The following is a 7,356-nucleotide window of genomic DNA, read 5'->3' as shown; positions in this document are numbered from 1 at the left end:
AAATAAAGGTTCAAACTTCTGAGTATATCAATTTATTAAGCAGTGCATGCCAATTGCCTAACAAATCAGGAGCAGTTGCCTTCCTCAGTTGTGGCACCAACCCAAAATACAGGGGGAGACAGACTTTTATGCATTAAAAACCACTTAATCAAATAAGACCAATTAGTTAAAAGAAAACAATTAATGAGGATATAAAATTAGGTAATCTTATTTCTTGGAAAGGTACAAAGAGTTTTTTCACAATTATATATCTCAAACGACCCACATGTATCATCTAAAAACTGATTCCATATTGGTCAATTGGTTATTGTTTCCATGTTCCTTTGATTATTTACAGACACTTGCAGGGAGTGGGACACCTCTTTTTCTAATTTCAGGGAATTGCACCTCTTCACTCTGCTTCTACTTAATTTTGTATCCTGGTTAATTGTTTTCTTTTAATTAATTGATTTGATTTGATTAAATGCTTTTAATGTACAAAACTCTGTCTCCTCCTATATTAGGGATCCAGTGCCAAAACTGAGGAAGGTAACTGGTCCCAATTTATTAAGCAATTGGCACGCATTGCTTAATAAGTCAATGTGCTCAGAAGCTCAAACCTTAGTTTCCTCAATCGTTTCATCTTTCGCCTGCTGCAGTGAGACTTGAATAAGGGATATTGACTAGCAAGCTATCACAGTAGTCCAGATATGAGGGGATGAGGATCTGCACCAGAGTGGGGCCTTGTCAGAGAAGAGAAAGGGGCGTATAGGAGAGATGTTATAAGGTAGAATCAACAGGAGAAAGCAAGTGATTGAATATAGGGGGTGAGAGAGAATGAAGAATCTTAGATGACAGGTTTCTATGACGATAGAGGCTGAGAGGATAACTGGGAGGATGTCAGTGCCCTCAACAGTACCTAAGATGTGATCTTGACTGTGGTAGTTTGATTTCTGACTGCTGGCTGTGTGGTGGTTGTTTTCATTTGACCTGGAAGCTCTAGATTTTGGCTATAGCATTCCTGGGAGTTTTTCCTTTTTTTTTTTTCAGGAGATGACTAAGTAGACACTTTGCCCTCTGATTCTAGTAAATCTGAACAATTTTCTTTTGTGATTTCTTGAAGTATGGCATCCAGGCTTTTCTTTTTTTTGGTCATGTTTTTCAGATAGAGGAGATATGTCCAGACAGCATTTCATCTGATAAAACAATCTGGAAGTTTTACTGATCTGCAAACTAAATATGAGTCAACAGCATTACATAGCCACCCAAAAAAGTGAATATGATCTTAGGCAACTAGCATTTATATAGTACTTATGATGTGCCAGCTACTGTATTAAGTACAATAATAAGTTATTATTAATTGTTAATTATAACATTTAAATAATAATAATGTTATTTAAATAATAATACCAGGCACTGTGCTAAGTGCTTTGTAATTATCTCCCTTTTTTCCCTCCCTGTGATACTAATTAAGGTGCGACTTTTTTTTACTGTTTTCTCTTTTGGAGCACTTATTTAATCAAGTGCCCTTGATGAGTCTGGCCTTTGTTTCTTTGATTAAATTAGGAGTCTTTGATGACCTCCTTGCCTCAAGGGAAAGCCTGGTTTACATGGGTTTTAGTGACATGTTTTTGATTCCAGAGGCTTTTAGGCCACGTGGGTTTGAGTCCCAGGTTTGTGATGCTTTTAGGTCATGTGGGTTTGAGTTGCACATTGTGGCGCCCTTTGACCCTGAACAAGATATATAAACCCAGAGGTTGGCGTTCTCCCTTGGGGCTCTCACTCACTGGAAGAGTGACTTGGAACTCTGGGCAGCCATTTTAAGAGCCCCCGGCTTGTAAATCCAGATGTCGATGCTTTCCTGGTAACTATGAATTGTAATTTGGTCTGTTTATATTGTGTGTGTTTGTAATTTGTTTGTATTTGCTCTGAAGTTCAGGTTGCTGGCTTTTCTTCCTGAACTAAGTGAGTTATATTTGTATGTTGGATTAAAGTAAGATTGTTAACCCCTTAATGTTGCTTTCCTTAGTAAAGGAGATCAAAGAACCTGTGTTAGCGACCTTCTGTGCGCTGGTTGCTGTTGGTTTTACACAACCACAGTAGCTGCTAGAAGATTGTTGCTACACCCCCACAAGAGAAATTTTATTTTCAACTTTTCCTTGAAGAGGTGGAACACTTATGGACATGTAAGGCTGTATATGCAATCTGACATGGTTCGTCTATCAGTTGGCTTTGCTAAAGTGATTTTGTTGTTTAATCTGTGTTACAAGAAAATGGCCATGGTGTAATAAAACTCATTAAAAACATCATAAAAGTAGTAAGAATATTCATACTCTCATGCATTTCCCTGTTAGAGGCAATGTTCTATTTCAGTCAAAAAGTCCCTTCTCCTACTTTGGAGGAATTCTTGCCGTCTATCGTGCTGATGATACCAAATATGTTTGTCTACTTTGTCATAGTTGTTCCAGACCTATACTGAATCGTTGAAATATATATTGTGGGCCAAGGCTGTAATCCATCTGTAATTAGTAGCACCCAACTTAGAAACTAATTAGAATATAGAGCAACGGCTTATTGTCTATTCATTCATATCTAGAACTATGCTCTGAACATCATCTCAACCCTTTTGTGGTGATAGTATGTTTGACTCCAAAACTCCAATCTATGAAGAGACTACATGTCTAACTCTGGAATTCTTAACTGGTAAATCCCTGTCTCGTTTGATCCTCACAGTAATTCTGAAAGGTAGGCACCGTTATTTCCTCCATTTTACGGATGGGGAAAATGGAAGTTTAAGTGCTTTGCTTATGGTCAAACAGCATCTGAAGCTGGATCCGAATGCAAGTCTTCAGAACTCTAGGCCCAGCACTCTATCCACTCACTGCACCATCTAGCTGCTTACTATCAAGAGAGAGACAAAATGTCCAAGACTAAGGAGTCTTTCTTTGATAGTCCTGTTGTCTGTTGTACTCTGCCCTGGTCAGACCTCATCTGAAACATAATGTTTAGTTTTAGAGACAGCATCTTACTTAGGGAGGATTCACTAAACTAAAGACCAGTTGTAAGCTGGAAGGGCTCTAATCTTGAGATCGTGCTGTCTGAGAATCCATTGAAGGAACTGAGAATTTTAACTTGGATAAAATGAATCTTTAGTGATAGCTGTTACCAATTTTTTGAATGGGTGACTTATGGATCTTAGTCCTTAGAATTGTTCTAGACCTAGAGGGCAGAACCATACAATGGCAGATACAGATGTAAGGCAGAATTAATCTAGATAGAAAGAATTTTTTTCCTAATAATTAGGGCCACTCCAAAGTAAAGAAGGCTCCATTTGGGAGGCAGTGGATTACTCCTCAGTGGAGGTCATTAAGCAACGGCTAGATGGCCACTCATTCAGTATGTTGTGGAGATGATTCCTTAAAAAAATTATAATGGGATAGTTTGTTGGAATTGAGTTAGAGAAAGCAAATCAGAACAATACATGGACAATATGCAACACACAATAAAAATTAAAGAAATTTAAAACTTGCTTAAAGCAAAATATTTGAGGGAAAAAATTAAAATGAAGAGGGAAAAAATTAAAATGATAAAAAACTTCACTATTTCATGATTACAGCCTGTACTTTGTACCTAAATAAAACAAGTTACTGAACTCCTAATGAAATACAGATTCATGTTAATAGATTCCTGTAAAGTGAATTTAGGGGATTGGATACATTTTCTAAAAATCTTGCATGGAGAAGTGGGTGACTAATCCCTGAAGGCAGACTAAGAAAAGGAAATGGGGATGAGAAATTAACTATGAAACACTTTTTTTCCAGGTTAAAAAAAAGATTCTTGGCACCATTTGCTTTCCAGTTCCATCCAGCTCTGGAATTCTGAGATTCTGAGAATGAGAGAAAGAGGTCCAACATGTAGAGGAGTTTGCTAAGCATGGGAATGGCAAGGTAGGGATGGGAGGTGGAGTTCCAGAGGAAACAGAATAAGAAGACAAAAAAGGATAGGGCCTGGGGAGATCCAAGGATGAGGTCAATGGGGCTGAGCCTTCCCCTTTCTTCCCACCTCATTTTATTTACCTCTAATTTTATTTTGTACTACCACAAAGTGCCTACCAAGTATTATTTCATAATTATTTGTTTATATATCCAAGTCCCTTCTGGACTATCATCTCCGTAAGAGTAGGGACCATGTCTGACACAAACTTGTATCTCCCACAGAATTTATCACAGGTGCTGCACACAGTAGGAACTTAGTAAATGCTTGTTAAATTGCATTTAAAATTTTCCTGAAGGAACAACCCCTTTGGGTTCCTAGAACAGCTACTTTTAGTCTCTCAAATGTTCTTGTACCTGGGGCTAATTTGCCCAGGTACTAACAATGACTACTTAAAATAGTAGTTGGCATCCTCCTTTCTTTTACTATATGGAAAAACTTCCAGTTCTCTTCATCATACTACCCCCTTGGCCTTCATAAGCCAAAGAGTAAGTTTGTGAGTGTTTTATGTAACACTTTCCAGAGGAAGGGGGAGTCCTAATCCTGGGCAACTTTAGTCAAACATATTTGTAAAGTAGTGGAGTTTTGCCAAGCTACATAGACTGATAGAAATATTCTTTAAAGGATCCTTTTGCCCAGATCGTCTGCTCACCAGGGAACATTGTGATTTCATAGGTCTTGAGTAGGCAGCCATCAAGAGTGGGCATCCTGGCCAGATGACTGAGACTGACATTCTTGGACTGGTTTTATCTCTCTAACAGTCTCTGCCATGCATTTCTTCTCTGTGGGAGTGTGAGGTACCCTGTCAGCAGGCTATTGAAAGCAGGAATTGACTACAGGAGGCCCAGGACAGGAATGAAGAATAAAGAGAAGTTGAGAAACAGATGAGATTTTGCAGGTGCAAATGCATATACCCCTGCCAGTTTCTTTCCCATTGAATTGTTTATTGGCTTTCCCTTGGGAACATTTACCAGGCTGAAGTTCTTCCTATTTGAACTGGCAGCCTACCATTCTTCTGCTATTCCTTGTAGAGAAGCAGATATTGAGAGCATTTGGTTGGGCTGCTTGTGGTGTTGAGGAACTGCACAATGAAGGCTGAGCTGAGACAGATACCAGAGAGCTAAGGTGGCTGGGGGGTAGAAACAAGACCAAACGTTAAGGCAGATCAGCCACCAGAAACAGAAGTGGTGCAGCGCTGGGCTGGCAGCTGCCGTGAAACTCTAGCTGCTGGTGAAATTGGACTAGGACAGTGATCCTACCACATGGTAATTCCCCGCCCCAATCTTTCTCTGTTTGTTGAACTATTCCCAGGGGATTCCAAACAACTTCTTCTCCAGTCCTTTTCCCATTGTTTCCAGAAGTGACAGGGGTGATCAGGAGGATCTGGGGTGCGGGTGCAGGGGGAAGCAATGGGGCTGAGTGTTATTTAGAATACTTCTTATTCATAGGCAGGATGAAGGACTGGATAGAGACCTGGCCTACAGTTATCGTTGAGGAAGATTTATGTTCAAGTCTCCCCTCTGACATCTGTTGGTTATAGGTCCCTAAACAAGTAATTTGACCTTTCAATGCCAATCCCCGCCACCAGGAAATTCTCTAAGGCTACAAATTACAGAGCAGATGAAGAGAAGTTTTTCATCAGAAGTTACCTATGCCAAAGAAATCACAGATCTGGTTTAAAAAAAAAGTTCATTTTCTTTTCACTGTAAAATATGTGTGGCCACAGTGTCGTTTGTCTATATGATATAAGTATACTGCACCGAAGGGGTGCGGAGGATAGATTGCTAGGCTTGGAGTCAGGAAGACTTACCTTCCTGAATTCAAATCTGACCTCAGATACTTACTAGCTGTGTGACCCTGGACAAGATACTTAACCCTATCTGCCTCAGTTTCCTCATCTGTAAAATGAGCTGGAGAAGGAAATGGCAAATGACTCCAGTATCTTTGCCAAGAAAACCCCAAATTGCATCATAAAGAGTCAGACAAGACTGAACAACTTCCCAGGGTTGTTGGTTTTTCTTTTTTTGTACACTTTTAAAAATTTTACACTTAAATACAAAATGAGAAAAGAAAAAAAAAATTGCCATGTACACAGCAGACTATAAGAGAAGATTCAATATAAAACAAATTTCCACTTCAAGAAAACCCATATAATAAATACCACACACTATTTTCAAAGTTGCCCAGCTTTTCCTTGCTTCCTTGTTGATTTTCTTTTGTTCTCTTCTGTGTACTTTTTGCTTTATTTTTTTCCCCTCTCCCCTCCCCTTCCCCCTCCTACAATTGAGTGGAGATATATAGATATAGATACATATATGCATATATATAGATATCTATAAACATAGACATATATACACTCATACACGTATATGTAAGACCGTACATGCTCATTTCCTCCCATCATCCGGTTCTCTGAAGGTAGAGAGCATCTTCCTTCATAAAGTCCAAGTCTTTCCATGTTTTTCTAGATCAGCCGACTAATCATTGCACAGAAATGTTCCTCTCTGGATTCAAATAGCATCTTCCTTCATAGGATCTTTGAGGTAATTTGGGTATTTTAAACCAAGTCATAAACTTGGTTGCTCAAAGTTGTTCTTGAAATAATACTGCTGTTACTGTATACCAGGTTCTCTTGGTTTTGCCCACTTTGCTGTTATTATTTTGTGGAGGTCTCTCCATGGGTGGAGGTCTCTAAAATCACTGAGCTCCTCATTTCTTATAGCAGAGTAACATATATGTGTATATATATATATATATATGTGTGTGTGTGTGTGTGTGTGTGTGTGTATGTATGTGTGTGTGTGTGTGTGTGTATATATATATATATATGTGTGTGTGTGTGTATGTATGTATGTGTGTGTATATATATATATATATATATATATACATATATCACAATTTGTTTAGCCATTCCCTAATTTCCAGGTATCCCCGCAATTCCCAGTTCTTTGCCACCACAAAGAAAGCTGTTATAAATATTTTACAACATTTAGGTTCTTCTCCTTTTTCCCCAATCCTCTTGGGAAACAGATCGAATAGCGATATGGCTGGGTCCAAGGGTGTAGGCAGTTTAATAACTCTTTGGGCATAATTCCAATCTCTCTCCAAAATGGTTGGATCAGCTCAGGGATGAACAATGAATTAAGGTCCTCCTTCTTCCACACCCAGGGTTGTTGTAAGGATAAAATGAAATAATTGCTTTGCAAACCTTAAAGCACTATATAAATGTTAGCTGCTGTTATTATTAAATAGGTAAGTACAGTCATTAGCCGTCAGCAACTTATCTATCCTAAACACTTACTATGATGCATAAAGCCTTGCTCTGGACATTTGGAAGGAGCCGGAGGATAAATCTAGATATTAAGTGTGGTTTAGTGGAATTCA

The sequence above is a fragment of the Trichosurus vulpecula genome, chromosome 5 (genome assembly GCF_011100635.1).
Source record: "Trichosurus vulpecula isolate mTriVul1 chromosome 5, mTriVul1.pri, whole genome shotgun sequence".
NCBI classification, from domain to species: Eukaryota; Metazoa; Chordata; class Mammalia; order Diprotodontia; family Phalangeridae; genus Trichosurus; species Trichosurus vulpecula.
Note: the sequence above shows the minus strand (reverse complement) of the source record.